Source organism: Elephas maximus, chromosome 9 (genome assembly GCF_024166365.1).
Source record: "Elephas maximus indicus isolate mEleMax1 chromosome 9, mEleMax1 primary haplotype, whole genome shotgun sequence".
Classification (NCBI taxonomy): Eukaryota; Metazoa; Chordata; class Mammalia; order Proboscidea; family Elephantidae; genus Elephas; species Elephas maximus.
In genome coordinates, this window is record NC_064827.1 from 71,276,189 (window position 1) to 71,291,622 (window position 15,434).

Genomic DNA, 15,434 nt, shown 5'->3' on the forward strand with positions numbered 1-15,434 from the left:
TCAGGGAGACTAGCTGCAGCTTGCACACCTCCGCTGCCGGGAAGTTCACTTTCGCGGGTGGCCCATCTCAGTCTCTGAGGGCTTTGGCTCACTTGGATCTGAAATCTGCCTCCGCTGGTCCTAGTTGATGGAGCATTGCACGGCTGTCCACCCAATCTGAGCTCTTTGGCGGGAGCTGCCCTGGGTCTCCCTCGCCTACCCCAGTCTCCTGAAGATCTCCTGTCCCCGCTCCGAGCCTCAGGGTCCTCCCTTGTAAAACAGGGAGCTTGATGCCTCCTTTGCCCAGACGTAGTGAATTTTGAGAAGTGACACACAGCGGACTCGATGAATGGAATTCTAGCTTTGGGCTAGAGCTGCCATCCACCCGCTGCCTCTGGGAGGGGTTGGCCGTCCCGCCCGGTCCGCGGCCTCGGTCGCCCCGCCCCGAAGGCGGCTCCCGCTCCGGCCCTGCCCACCCCAGCCGCTCTGGCCGCAGCGCCCCCGCCCCGCCGTCGGGAACCAGCTGAGCACAGCTGGACCCAGCAGTCGCCGTCGCCAGTGCTGCAGCAGCAGGTAGGAGGGGGGGCGCCCACGACTCTGTGCATCTGGGGATCCCCGGGCTGACCTGAATCCCCTGTCCCTTCCCTCTGGACCGGAGCTCCCCCGCGCGTGGAGATCGGCCCGTTGGAGAAGGGCTTCTTTCCACACAATGCCTGGCCTCCAGGGGACCAAGAAGTGTGGAATTGGGGGACTGGGACAGGAGAGGAGGGGGCCAGGCCTCCAACCACAGGCCCCGCCGGGCCCGTAGAACCTGAGCTAACCTTGACCCCGCCCCCTGCAAGTGGGGGAACTGGGCCAGGGTCACCCCCGCACTCGGTGTATCTGTCCCGGGCTTGCAGGCAGCCGCCAGCCGACGTCAGGGCAGTGGCATCGCTGGAAGTCCGCTCAGCGGGTCCTCGACTCTAGGTAATACCTTTGCCGGCTCTCCCCGGGCGATGAGGAGCCTTCTACCTCCTTCCTCTTTCTGGGCCAAGGACTGTTAGAAAGTTCTTCCTTGTACTCGTCTGAAACCTGCTTGCGCCTGCTACCTGTTGGTGCTAACTGTTCCCTCGGGTCCTGAAATGCACGTTCCTCTCCTGACTCACCCGGAAACATCACCTTTCAAAGTTGAAGACGGTGATTGAAACCCTCCTTCTCTCTGGGCCCGGTCTCCTCTTGGGTCCAAACACCTTAGAACCTGATTACAGCAACTTCCCCCTTGTCTGGTGCTGGCTCTGAGCCACACCAAGGGGGGAGCCAGATTCCTTGGAAGCCTGAGGGAGGAGGGAGGCAACATTGGTTTCCTTTGTAGTCCCTCATCTGCCCAGATATCACCCCTTTACCATGACCTCACACCCTCCTCAGAGGAGAAAGAGGATCTCTCTAAAACACCCTGAACACTAAAAAGCCACAGGGTCCTGGGCTGACCTGGGGGTAGAGCCCGCTGCATGGAAGGTGTGGACTCCCTGGCTTTTGTTTGGCCTCCTTTTCAAAGACTTAAACCTGAGTGTCTTGTTCTCCCAGGACCACGTTTTTGACCAGAGCACCAAAGCCTCTCATCTGCACTGAACTTTACAGTGACCAAAGCTTGCTGGAGACTCACCCCAGCCCCATTCCACAGCTAAGAAAACTCCAGGGCCACTAGCCTTTGTGACTTGTTCCTAGTCACAGTGAGGAAGAGACAGGGCTGGGCCCACCTCCAATCTGCCCTAAGCAGACTCCTTGTAGCTGGTGGGACTCTAGACTCTTTCTCGAGTGTTCTGTTCACTAAGGGATCAAACACTGAGCGTGCGTACGCACACACGCGCACACACACACTCACAAGACATGTGCAATAAGACTTGGAGGTGCTGGTTGGTGTTTTTCTGGAGATGTTAAGGGGAAGAAGCTTGAAACAGAGGAGAAAGGATGGGAGGGGGGACAGCAGGCATTTAGCTCCCTTGAAACTCCATTTTCCTTTCTGGGGTTCTCGTTACTTATAAAGGCCAGGGAAATTGTATAAACAGCCGGGGGAGCTTGGGTTGGCAACCGGGTGAGTTACACAGCAGCAAAGAAGGTTTCCGTATGAATCAGGGAAGGAAACTTTATTCCAGAGTTTTCCATGATCCTTTTTATTATGGACTAAAGTGAGCCTGGAAAGCGAGATGCCCTGGGGAGAGCGGGCTGCAGGGTTTGCCTCTCATGGCATTTCCTTCCTTCCCTCCTTCCTTGGTTTGGCACTCTTCTGGGCTTGTGTTCTGTGCCTGTCCTGTGAGGGGCCTTGGAGGCCCTGAGAAGGACAAGGCTCCTTGCCCTCAAGATGCTTCCCATCTTTAGTGGTTGACACAGTCATGTGATACTGAGTTACTTAAGCCTGTAAGAGGAGTGACTAATTCTGTCTGGGCAAGCCAGGCCTCAGAAATGTGTAATAATTTACAAGGAGGAAAAAGAGGATGGGTAAAAAGACATTCTAAGAACCAGAAACAGCTTATACAAAGGCACTGAGGTTTTCTGAGCTATTCTCATCGCTAGAGTGGAAGGTGGGGGAAAGTGAGTGGTGGAATCAGTACAGTAAAAATAGATGGAACTAGATTGTAAACTAAGGGGTTTGAACTTTATCCTGAAGGCAATGAGGACCTGAGAAGGATTTTTGGCCAAAGTAATGATAAAAGCTGTCTCTCAATCTGGTGACTGATACCAGGGATGCATTGGAAGGGACAAAAGTAGAGGTAGGGACACCCTGAGAAGGCTGTGCTTTGGTCCAGGTAAAAGAGGATGCAGGTCTGAGCCAGGGCAGTGGCCTCTGGGATGGAGCAGAGTGCTAAATTCTGGAAGCCCAGCTGAAGGTCTCAGAACTTGCTATAAATTTCATCTAAATCCAGACAACAGGCTTATAGTTACTGGATTGGCTGCTAAGTTATTTATGTTGTTATTTTGTTTGTTTTCTTAGATTATTTTTACAGTAAAAAAATATTGTTAATAATTATAATATAGAGAAGAGTATAAATCAAAAAAACCAAACCCACTGCCATCGAGTCGATTCCGACTCATAGTGACCCTATAGGACAGAGTAGAACCACCCCATAGAGTTAACCTCTTGGTTAACAGCCGTAGCCACCACACCACCAGGGTTTCCAGAGAATTAAGGCACCTCTATACTCTTCCCTCTCTCCCTCCCTCCCTGCCTTTCTCCCTCCCTCTCTCTCTCTTTCTCTCGAAGAGTATAGAGGTGACTTAATTTCTCCAAACACTCTTCTTTCCCCAGCAGTACCCACAGTTAACAGTGGCTTGTGTGTGTGTGTGTGTGTACTTTCACCAAACTGTACAAGCAAGAGCTCTTAATTGGATGCCCGCACACTTCTTAGCCATCCAGTGTCAGTAGGTCACTTCTCTCTACTCCATGTGGGTGGTTTGAGCCTTTCATGAGAAGTTGCCAGGTCATAGCCATGATTTCCAGGTGGTTTATAGCACTTTGCTGAGGCATTGGTGTCTTGCCTTTTTTTCGAGAAAACTTTTACCGTCTGTGTATATAGCATCTGAGTGTGTACCTTTGCTTATTAGAGACCACAGGACTAAAAGAAGTTAGATGCACTGATTTGGGAGTGGAGTCCAGCTCTGGCTCTTTTGGGTGACCTTGCGCAAGTCTCATCTCTCTGGGCCTCATTTTCCTCATCTGCAAAATGGGGGATGTTGGTCTACATTTGTTATCCAGGCACCGGAACATTAATTACTTCTTTGACTCCTCCCAACCATTCCTCTCAGGTAGGTACTATTACCTCTTCCACCCCTCCCTTTTACACATCAGGAAACTAAGGCTTAGAGAGGTTAAATATCTTATCTTGGGTTGTGTAGCTATGAGGCGATGGTGCCAGGATTCTGGAGGTCTGACTGCAGAGCCACAGCTCTTAATCACTGCACTAAACATTCTCCTGAAGGTTCCAGGTAGTCCTGACATTATGAGAACTGGCTGGGCAGCTTTGCTATGGCTGTGACGCAGGGTGAGAGTCAGTATGCACGGCTTGGGGAGCTCAGCCCCACAGACAGGCCAGTTTCTGAATGCATGCTTTTCTACACCATCAATAGGACTCCAGAGTGGAGGTCAATCTTCCCTCCATTTCCGGGAGTTGAAGCTCTGAGAGGTCACTCAGTGAGTTGGGGGCCCAGCCACGACCAACCCCTACCTCCGGCTCCTTCCCCCCTTCACCACTTGAGTCCATCCATGCTCTGGAAGTCTTTCCAGGGAGAGGCCAGGAAAAAGTGGGCACACCCCTGCCCCTACCCGCATGGTTATTCCTGGGGGAAAATGCCGGCTGAAGCAGGAAAAAGCAGGTCCCAAGAGTTATGCATTTTTGGGAGGAGAGAAAGAAAGAGACCAGTGTTTAGGCAGCTGGGGGATGTTAGGTAAAAATATCTCCTCCCTTTCAACTGAGTGAGCCTGTGTCATATTTCAGCCTGATGTGGTTTGTGAGGTTGGAGACCACAGGCAGGCTCTCTTCGTGCTGCCTGCCAGTTTTCCCTCCCTGTCCCTCCTACCATGTGTCTGCTTTCCCCAGCCCTTCCAGGGACCACATCAGCAATTTAAGGGTGGGGCAGGGGAAAACAGTGTGTATGGTGGGCAAGACTGGGCAGCAGAAGACCTGAGCTTGAGTTCTGTTTTACCACTAACAAAGTGCTGAGTGACTGGGGCTAATGGGTGCCTTTCTCTGGGCCTCTGTGTCCACTCTGTGCCCTGGGGGTAGACAGGATAATGTCTGACTTTCCCAGCCCTGGGTCACTGGGCTTTGTGCTCAGCATACCAGCAGTAGAACCTGCGTGTCCATGAGCACAGAGTGAGCCCTCAGCAGTCACACATGCTTAAGTTACTCATGCTGGCGCCAGTCAACGGGAATTTGAGATACCATTCAATGGACTTGTCCTTTGTGGGCTGAATTGATTGCCCCATTTTCCAGGTAAGGAAATTGTGGCCTAGCTTTCATCTATGCATCCCATCTCTTATTTCAGAAGCAACAATAATAATGGCAACTGTGTATAGAGTGCTTACTGTGAGTGTTCACCTTTGACCTTCGTTGTCTTGTTTCGTCTTTTAACAGTTTTATGAGGGAGGAGATATTGACTCAGTTTCACAGATGAGGAAACTGAGGCTCAGCCTAGAAAGATGAAATGGCTTACTTTCACTTCTTTGAGCCTCACGTTAGCCCTGAGAGGTTGTCATTATGAGCCCCATTTTACAGATGAGGAAACTGAGGCCTGGAGACATATACTCCCTTGCCCAGAGGTCATCAGGGGTCACATAACCAGTAAGGTTTCTTCCCAGGCTCTCCAATTCCTTCCTGGCCCCATCCTTGTCCTGCCTCACAGGCGATCTATGTGACTCTTGCATTCAATGCTTAGATTAGGGGCTAAGAACAATTTTCTTCCAGGGCTGTAAATTATCCCTGAAACCCACTCTGCCCAGGGGGAATCCAGAAAGGGTTTGAGCCTTGGAGTCTTGGCAGGCCACACCAGTGGGGGTGGATTCATTCATTCTGCTGAGCTAATGAAGCAAACATGCTTGTTACTTTCCAACCTCAACAAGGATATCATTTGGGCCAAGCTTGTTTGTCAAACAAAGAACATATATACGTATATATTGTATATGTGAGCCTTCAGGGTGGGGCTTGGCTTTTAATTTCCCTTTTACCGAGTCTGTGCCTGGGCTGGGCTCTTAGTGGGTACGCAGTAAATACTGGTTAAATTTTGGGGGAGTGCCTTGGTGGTATGGGTAGGAAATGCCTTTCTCTCCCCCTCCTCCAAGGACTTTTTTTTTCCTTTCTTTTTTGAATCGTAATGAATGTGATAGGAAATTTAGAAAACACAAAAACGTATACAAAATAAGACTGCCCAGAATTCTACCAACCAGAAATAATCACTGCTGCCATCTGGGTGCGTTTCCTTCTTGGTATTTTCAATACGTATTTTACCCCACATAGTTGTGATCATACTATATTTATAACTTTCTAGTCTGACTTTTTGTTTGTGTACAATGTTGTAACAAAAATATTTTCTCATGCTGTTAAAGATTCTTTTTAAATTTAACTTTAAAAAGAGCTTTAGAAGTAAATTATACCTAAGTAGACATCTTTTCACTCCATTAGGCTAGGGAGTTAAAGAAGTAAAATAATGTATTTTATTTTTTAAAAAGAAGTTTTCCTTTCTTATTATGAAAGTGATATATGCCACCTTGATTTTTCATAACTCCCTGTTATTCTATCTATGGTGTGCACAGACCATGGTTCACTTAACTGAGTCTCCATTATTAGAGATTTTTAGGTTGTTTATGGAGCCCTGGTGGTGTAGTGGTTAAGAGCTACCGCTGCTAACTTAAAAGTTGCAGTCCAAATCCACCAACCACTCCTTGGAAACCCTATAGGGCGGTTCTACTCTGTCCTGTAGGGTCCCTATGAGTTGGAATCCACTTGATGGCAATGGCTTTAAGCTGTTTATAAATAATGCTGTAATGGACATCGTCGTGCACAGGTATTTTGTATTCTTTCATTATTTCCTAGAAGTGAGTTCTAGAAATGGGGTTGCTAGATCGAAAATGACCCATTTTGCAGCTTTTGCTACATTTTGCCAAATTGCTGCCCATAAAGTTAGCAGCAGTTCTTATTCCCGCCCAGCCATAAATGAGGGTGGCAGCATTCTTGAGGGAGTGTCTGAAGCTGGTTATCAAAGTTCAGTTGTCCTATTAGGGGTCTCAAGGACCATTCTTCTGAAACATCCTACTTCATTCATTCATTCAACAAATATACATTTGTTCAGCAGCAGTCAAGGGTAGCTGTTAAGGTCACAGGCTGTTGAACATTACACTCTTTTAAAGAACTATCTATATAGGGTCAAACTGACAGCAACAACTCGAAAGATTAGATAGGAAGTCTAGGGGGCGGTGAGTTTATGTTAATGGTGGAGGAATAATTTGGAAAATGAGGTGAGAATGGTTGCACAACTTGAAGAATGTACTCAATGTCACTGAATTGTACATGTAGAAATTGTTGAATTGGTGTATTTATGTTTTGCTGTATATATTTTTAACAACAGCAACAATATAAACTATTGAAGAAAAAAAGATCGCAGGCTGAAGAGACAGAGAGAGCCTGGTTCTCATTCTGACTTCCGTTGCGCGCTTACCATGAAACCTCGAGCAAATTTCCTCTCTGAGCTTTGGTTTTCTCATCTGTAAAGTGAGGCCTTCAGAGTACTTCGGTGTTACCTTCATAAGATTCTGTGAAGTGCCTAACACAGCGCATGGTGCGTGATGATCTCTCAGGTTCTGGGAGTTTTTATTATTATCTCATCTGACTCGAAATTGCCCTGGGCAGTAAACAGGTTGGGTCAGATCATTCAGGCTTTATGGACTTGGAGAGGGACTGGCCATGTGTTCTTGGCTCACTGAGCTTGAATTCAGAGAAAGCAGGAAATGAGAGTGCAGTTGGGCTATCATTGAGGAGGTAAAACAGACTTCTTTGTGGGCTAGGCTTGGACCCTACTGCCACCTCACCCCCAGTCGTATCTCTGTTTTCCTTGGAAAACACATACCTAGTTGCCTTCTCTTTAAACTCTTTCAGAGGGTGGGGACTGCCTTCTAGATTTCTTAGTGGTCTTAAAAAGTTTCATAAAATCCAGTTTTCATAGCTCTAAATGCTATTTTTTTTATTAACTTTTATTGAGCTTCAAGTGAACGTTTACAAATCAAGTCAGACTGTCACGTATAAGTTTATATACACCTTACTCCGTACTCCCCCTTGCTCTCCCCCTAATGAGTCAGCCCTTCCAGTCTCTCCTTTCGTGACAATTTTGCCAGCTTCCAACTCTCTCTATCCTCCCATCCCCCCTCCAGACAGGAGATGCCCACACAGTCTCAAGTGTCCACCTGATATAATTAGCTCACTCTTCATCAGCATCTCTCACCTACCCACTGTCCAGTCCCTTTCATGTCTGATGAGTTGTCCTCGGGGATGGTTCCTGTCCTGTGCCAACAGAAGGTTTGGGGACCATGACGGCTGGGATTCCTCTAGTCTCAGTCAGACCATTAAGTCTGGTCTTTTTATGAGAATTTCGGGTCTGCATCCCACTGATCTCCTGCTCCCTCAGGGGTTCTCTGTTGCGCTCCCTGTCAGGGCAGTCGTCGATTGTGGCCGGGCACCAACTAGTTCTTCTGGTCTCAGGATGATGTAGGTCTCTGGTTCATGTGGCCCTTTCTGTCTCTTGGGCTCTTAGTTGTCATGTGACCTTGGTGTTCTTCATTCTCCTTTGCTCCAGGTGGGTTGAGACCAACTGATGCATCTTAGATGGCTGCTTGTTAGCATTTAAGACCCCAGAAGCCACATTTCAAAGTGGGATGCAGAATGTTTTCATAATAGAATTATTTTGCCAATTGACTTAGAAGTCCCCTTAAACCATGGTCCCCAAACCCCCGCCCTTGCTCTGCTGACCTTTGAAGCATTCATTTTATCCCGGAAACTTCTTTGCTTTTGGTCCAGTCCAGTTGAGCTGACCTTCCCAGTATTGAGTATTGTCCTTCCCTTCACCTAAAGTAGTTCTTATCTACTAATTAACCAGTAAAAAACCCTCCCCCACGCTCCCTCCCTCCCCTCCTCGTAACCACAAAAGTATGTGTTCTTCTCAGTTTATACTATTTCTCAAGATCTTATAATAGTGGTCTTATACAATATTTGTCCTTTTGCCTCTGACTAATTTCACTCAGCATAATGCCTTCCAGGTTCCTCCATGTTATGAAATGTTTGACAGATTCGTCACTGTTCTTTATCGATGCGTAGTATTCCATTGTGTGAATATACCACAGTTTATTTAACCATTCATCCGTTGATGGACACCTTGGTTGCTTCCAGCTTTTTGCTATTGTAAACAGAGCTGCAATAAACACGGGTGTGCATATATCTGTTTGTGTGAAGGCTCTTGTGTCTCTAGGATATATTCCGAGGACTGGGATTTCTGGGTTGTATGGTAGTTCTATTTCTAACTTTTTAAGAAAATGCCAGATAGATTTCCAAAATGGTTGTACCATTTTACATTCCCACCAGCAGTGTATAAGAGTTCCAATCTCTCCTCAGCCTCTCCAACATTTATTATTTTGTGTTTTTTGGATTAATGCCAGCCTTGCTGGTGTGAGATGGAATCTCATCGTAGATTTAATTTGCATTTCTCTAATGGCTAATGATCGAGAGCATTTTCTCATGTATTTGTTGGCTGCCTGAATATCTTCTTTAGTGAAGTGTGTGTTCATATCCTTTGCCCACTTCTTGATTGGATTGTTTGTCTTTTTGTGGTTGAGTTTTGACAGAATCATATAGATTTTAGAGATCAGGCACTGGTCGGAGATGTCATAGCTGAAAATTCTTTCCCAATCTGTAGGTGGTCTTTTTACTCTTTTGGTGAAGTCTTTAGATGAGCATAGGTGTTTGATTTTTAGGAGCTCCCAGTTATCTGGTTTCTCTTCCTCATTTTTGGTAATGTTTTGTATTCTGTTTATGCCTTGTATTAGGGCTCCTAAGGTTGTCCCTATTTTTTCTTCCATGATCTTTATCGTTTTAGACTTTATGTTTACATTTTAGTCTTTGATCCACTTGGAGTTAGTTTTTGTGCTTGGTGTGAGGTATGGGTCCGGTTTCATTTTTTTGCAAGTGGATATCCAGTTATGCCAGCACCATTTGTTAAAAAGACTATCTTTTCCCCAATTAACTGACTCTGAGCCTTTGTCAAATATCAGCTGCTCGTATGTGGATGGATTTATATCTGGGTTCTCAATTCTGTTCCACTGGTCTATGTGCCTGTTGTACCAATACCAGGCTGTTTTGACTACTGTGGCTGTATAATAGGTTCTGAAATCAGGTAGAGTGAGGCCTCCCACTTTCTTCTTCTTTTTCAGTAATGCTTTGCTTATCCGAGGCTTCTTTCCCTTCCATATGAAGTTGGTGATTTGTTTCTCTATCACCTTAAAAAATGACATTGGAGTTTGGATCGGAAGTGCATCTAAATGCTATTTTAAATGTACTAGAGGAAACCTGGTGGCGTAGCGGTTAAGTGCTATGGCTGCTAACCAAGAGGTCGGCAGTTTGAATCTGCCAGGTGCTCCTCGGAAACTCTATGGGGCAGGTCTACTCTGTCCTGTAGGGTCGCTATGAGTCAGAATCGACTCGACCGCACTGGGTGGGGCTACCTCAGGGAGCCCTGCCGCCGCAATGGTTAAGCACTCATGGAAAGCTGCTAACTGAAAGGCCAGTGGTTTGAACCCACCAGCCGCTCTACAGGAGAAAGAACTGGCTATCTTTTCCTGTAAAGATTACAGCCTAGAAAAGCCTATGGGGCAGTTCCACTCTGTCTTATAGGGTCGCTATGTGTCAGAATTGACTCGAAGGCACAAAACAGCTTCATCTGAGAGCCTTTTAAAAATGCAAAATCTCAGGCTCCATTCTTTTAGTTGCCAGATTTAGCAAATAAAAATACAAGAAGCCCTGTTAAATTTGGTTTTCAGATAAACAAAGAATAATTTTTCTAGCATAAGTATATCCCAGGCAATATTTGGCATGAATACATTTTTTAATATAAGTATGTCCCAGGTAATAAATAAAAAAATATTATATATAATAAATAAATAATTTTTTATTGTTTATGAAATTTAGATTTACCTGGGCATTCTATATATATTTTTGGACAACCCTACCCACCCTGGACCTACTGAATCAGAATCTTCATTTTCAAAAGACCCCCATGGAATTCATGTGCAAATTAAAGTGTAAAATTAAGCACTACACTAGGAGCCTTGTCATCAAAGCCCAATAATGAATCCTTTTTATAATGAATCCTTTTGCCAAAGAGGCTGCAATATTAGCAAGGAAGCTAATTATTCCCAAATCAGACATTTGCGTACATCTATGCATTCAAATGTTGAGTTTTCTTAATGCAGGGTATGCCTGCATTATTGTTGGCTGAAGGAAAAATTCCCTGTGCAGAGGCCTTTGCTTTGGTAAGAAGCCCTGACCTCTTTCAGGGCCTCTGCAAAATGGGCTACATTCTTAACATCCTCACCAGCCAGTATAACTAGCTGAGGGGGTATAAGGGGACTAGTGAATGGCCACTGCTCATGCCAGCTCACTGTGCTGCCTCCATGTTTTGAACCAAAAGACTTGACTCTGTGTTCCTAGCCCCAAGGAATTTGTGTGTCTGTGGTGATGTTTAACATGGGCTCATCTGAGTTATTGCCTGGGGCATTGCCTGAGGCAGATGCCTTGCAAGACATTGCTGAATATTCTTAGAACACATCCCCATCATACATTTTTCCTTCTAGACCTATAACTAGACTTAAGTCTGAGCAAGCCACAAATGTGAAGTATGAAGTATGACCCAGGAGGAGGTATTCTAAGCTCTGAAAAAACTGTTTGAGTTTTCTAACATGTACAAACAGAAATCTGGGGAATATGTGTGGGAATGGCTATTAAGGGTGTGGGATAATGGTGCAAGGAACATAAAGTTGGATTGGTCTGAGTTTATTAATATGGACTCACTAAGCACAGATTCTTCATTCAATGTTTCAGCTTCAGAAGTTAGGAAAGGATCTAATTGTTTATTTGGTTGGGTTGCTGAGGCATGGATGACACAGTGACCTACATTAAATCAAGTTGAAGTATCAGAGCTGCCTTGGTATACTGTAGAAGAAGATAGGGAAATTGGCATGTCAGAGTGGATTTATCAGGTTAGATCCACAGGCTCACACATGGAGTACCCAGAGGACACACCTTTTACCACAGTACCATAAGTGAGGAACAAATTGGTGAAGGGAGCCCTAGCACCTTGAAGTTTGCTGTGATTGCTATTTTAGGTAAGTCAGATTTGACAGTGGGAACTGCCTTAACTGTATTAAGACACTTAACTACAATGGGGCTGATTGGACCCTGTGGTAGTAGGGGCCAAGTGGTGGCACTCAACTGACAAAGACGAGGTGGGTGTGGTTACCATAATGGACAACAGAATCAAAGCAGTAATCAGAACCGTCTGACTCCTATGGACTTACGGCGTTGGCTACTTAGTCATGGTGTCCCCAAGAGTGAATTAGATAGGAAATCTACTAAATATTTACTGATCTGTGTAAGCGGAAGAATTCTAGGTCAAGTAAACAGCAGCCTAACTTGAATCACCAGAATGGACAGTCACAGCCCCTCAACCAATTCCCACACTTGAGCCAGTTTACACACTCACAACCCCTTGAATGATGGGGAGGCTGGGTCCCCTTGAGGAAGGACTCCACTACACTGCCAAAAGTTTATAATGTTAATCTTTTAGCTTTCTCCAAAGGGCTATATGGCCTTTTATAAGAGTGACTGTTCATTGTGCAAAAGGAAGTAATCAGACTTTTTGGGGATTACGGGATTTTGGCTCTGAACTGACACTAATTCTAGGAGACCCTAAATGTCACTGTGGCCCACCAGCCACAGTGGGAGTGTATAGAAGTCATGTTATCAATGGAGTCTTAGCTCAGGTTCGTCTCACTGTGGGTCCAGTGGGTCTCCGAACCAATCCTGTAGTGATTTCTTCAGTTCCAGAATGCATAATTGGAATAGATGTACTCAGCAAGTGGCAAAACCTGCACACTGGACCTGTGACGAGTGAAGTAAGGGCAATTATGGTAGAAAAAGCCAAGTGGAAGCTATTAGAAACTGCCCTTACCTAGGAATATAGTAAACCAAAAGCAATACCACATTCCAGGAGGGATTGCAGAGATTACTGTCACCATCAAGGACTTGAAGGATGCAGGACTGGTGATTCCCATCACATCTGCATTCAACTAGCCTATTTGGCCTGTGCACAAAACAGATGGACCTTGGAGAATGACAGCGGATCATCGAAAACTTAACCAGGTGGTAACTCCAATTGCATCTGGTGTTCCTGATGTAGTTTCATTGCTTGAGCATCTCCTGGTACCTGTATTATTGATCTCCTGTTTCAAAGGACCACCAGAAGCAGTTTGCCTAGAGTTGGCAATGCCAACAATGTACCTTCAGTTGCCTACCTCAGAGCTACATCAACTCTCCAGCCCTATGTCATAATTTAGTCCACAGAGAACTCGATCACCCCTCCCTTCTGCAAGATGTCACACTGGTCCATTACACTGATGACATCATGCTGATTGAACCTAGTAAGGAAGAAGTGTCAGTGACTCAACTCATTGGTAAAACATTTGTATGATAGAGTGTGGAAAATTAATCTAAAAAAATTCAGGTGTTTTCCACCTCAGTGAAATTTCTAGGGTTCCAGAGGTGTGTGGAGCATGTTAAGATATTTCTTCTAAAGTGAAGGATAAGTTATTGCGTCTGGCTTCTCCCACAGCTAAAAAGAAGGCACAACCCCTAAGTGGGTCCCTTTGGATTTTGGAGGCAATGTATCCCTCATTTGAGTGTGCTATTCTGGCCTATTTATCAAGTGACTTGAAAAGCTGCTAGTTTTGAGTGGGACCCAGAGCAAGAGAAGGCTCTGCAACAGGTTCAGGCTGCTGTGCAAGTCCCTCTGCCGCTTTGGCCATATGATCTGGCTGATCCAATGATGCTTGAAGAGTCAGCAGCAGGTAGAGATGCTGTTCAGAGTCTTTGAAACAGGTCCCTATTGGTGAATCACAGCACAAACCCTTAGGATTTTGGAGCAAAGCCCTGCCATCCTCTGCAGATAACTACTCTCCTTTTGAGAAACAGCTTTTGTTTTGTTACTGGGCCTTAGTAGGCTTAGCCTTGGGAAACCAAGTCACCATGCGGCCTGAGCTGCTCATGATGAACTGGGTGTTGTCTGACCCACAGAGTCATAAAGTGAAACGTGCACAGCAGCACTGTATTATTAAATGGAAGTGGTATATACAAGATTGGGCCTGAGCAGGACCTGAAGGCACAAGTAAGTTGCATGAGGAAGTGGCCCAAATGCCCCTGGTCTCCACTTCTGTCACATTTTCTGCCCTCGCCCATCTGCACCTATGGCCTCATGGGGAGTTCCTTATGATCAGTTGACTGAGGAAGAGAAAACTCATGCCTAGTTTACAGACGGCTCTGTGTGATATGCAGGCACCACTCGAAAGTGGACAACAGCAGCATGGCAGCCCCTTTCTGGAACTTCTCTGAAGGACAGTGGGGAAGGGAAATCCTCCCAATGGGCAGAACTTTGAGCAGTGCACCTGGTTGTTCACTCTGCTTGGAAGGAGAAATGGCCAGATGTGTGATTGTATACTGATTCATGGGCTGTGGCCAATTGTTTGGCTGGATGGTTAAGGACTTGGATGGAACATAATTAGACAATTGGTGACGGGGAGCTATGGTGAAGAGGTATGTGGATAGACCTCTCTGAATGGGCCAAAGAAGTGAAGATATTTGTGTTTCATTGTGAATGCTCACCAAAGGGTGATCTTGGCAGAGGAGGATTTTAACAACCTAGTGGATAGGATGACGTGTTCCTTGGAAACCAGTCATCCTCTTTCCCCAGCCACTCCCATCATTGCCCAATGGGCTCATGAACAAAGTAGCCATGGTGGCAGGGGTAGAGGTTATGTGTGAGCTCAGCAACATGAACTTCCACTCAGCAAGGCTGACTTGGCTACAGCTACTGCTGAGTGCTCAATCTGCCTGCAGCTGTGACCAATACCGTATGGCACCATTCCTTGAGGCTATCAGCCAGCAACCTGATGGCAGGTTGATTAGGCTGGACCACTTCCATCATGGAAAGGGCAGTGTTTCATTCTTACTGGGATAGATACTTACTCTCAATATGGATTTGCCTTCCCTACATGTAGTGCCTCTGCCAAGACCTACCACTGGATCTTGAAATCAAACCTTAGACTGGTAGAAAAGTAGAGCTGGGAGGAGCACAGAAAGTGCCATTCCCCCATTTCACGGGTGGGTTAACAGGTCAGAAAGGAAATGACTTCCCCAACTCTACACTGCTAAGACAAACTAGGGCCTTTGGTTTGATGATAACTGGAATAATTTTGGTTTAGATGAAGTGGAGTGTTTTTTGACATTATTGGTGTGGCCGTTTGGTGACAAACTTATGTCATAAATACTATGACATAAAGATGTCCTTAGACCCCTTCTCTCCTCAGGTGGAGGGTCTTGTCAACAATGTTGCAGCTGGATGTAAATGATGTATTAGAGTACCTCAAACTTATTAGTGCACATAAATCACTTAGGATTTTGTTAAAATGCAGATTATGGTCCAACAGGCCTGGGTTAGGGCCTGATCTGTGTTTCTAACAAACTCCTAGGTGATGCTGATGCTGCTCGTCTGAAGGACCACACTTTGCATAGTAAAATTCTAAATCAATTTCTTATTTTTCCTCAGAGAGGAAAATCTCTTGTTAAGGGCCAAAGAGCCAGTATGTAGCAAGGCCCTGACTAGAGCCCAGATCT

At 45.8% G+C, this 15,434-nt stretch overlaps 1 protein-coding gene across 1 annotated transcript in view; it reads left to right on the forward strand.

Annotated features, from left to right (window-relative positions):
* The first annotated feature begins 455 nt into the window (after nt 1–455).
* Nucleotides 456–15,434, forward strand: part of GSN (gelsolin) — a 69,546-nt gene continuing 54,567 nt past the window's right edge. The window contains exon 1 of the mRNA XM_049897233.1: nt 456–552. The gene's annotated coding sequence lies outside the window, so the exon portion shown is untranslated. The remainder of the gene's footprint in view (nt 553–15,434) is intronic.